Genomic DNA, 863 nt, shown 5'->3' on the forward strand with positions numbered 1-863 from the left:
AATACTGTCTACTCCGTCTGTGGTTAAAAGCTGAACAACCAGGTGCCCTGTGAAGGTTCATAGAGTGACATAGTTTAACATCCACATTATCATAACACTGTTTTCTCTGTCTGACAGTATTTGGGCTGATAACAAATACTGGGGAAAACAACCTAAATTATTTTTGAAGCGCCGGTAGGGACACATTCAAGCTCAATTGAATGTGTAAAATGTGAATGTGAATGTGTAAAATCACTTAGGGTCCATACCAATGCCTATACAGTACACTCCCAAGTACATTCTATTCCAGCCAATACAGGACAGCCACAAATGAATTGATACAACACAAAGCGGCTAAATAAAAGATGATAACAATACTGCCCAAAATAAAAAATGATACGTTAGCATAAAAGTTGACACGTAAATCTTGGCAACAATGAATAGATGTATCCATAACCTAAAACAAATCATCCTGAAGGACAAGGTTGAAGACATGTATGGATAAAACCTAAGCACAATGTTGATATAACATTTGGGGATGGCTAGGGCCAAGAAAGCCCTGTTCCCGGAAGAACTTTGCATCATTGGAAAATACTAGGTGTTTCTCAAAATGCATACTATCATGCTCCGAGCACGCATATTGAAGCACAGGAGGGTCGGAGAATGAGTCCAAATCAAAGTATGCGAAACAGAGCACGGAGGGCACTCCTCGAATGCGTACTCTGTTTGTACATATTTTGAAGCATGAATCAATGCAAGTTTCAATGGAAAGTATGCACAGAAATATGACGCAACTATGTAAAAAATTACGCAAAATTATTCAAAATCAATGGCAGACATTATTTTAGCTGAAGTGAGAGAAAATAAACTCTGACATCTCATAT

The sequence above is a fragment of the Salmo salar genome, chromosome 13 (assembly GCF_965601325.2).
Source record: "Salmo salar chromosome 13, fSalSal1, whole genome shotgun sequence".
NCBI lineage: Eukaryota > Metazoa > Chordata > Actinopteri > Salmoniformes > Salmonidae > Salmo > Salmo salar.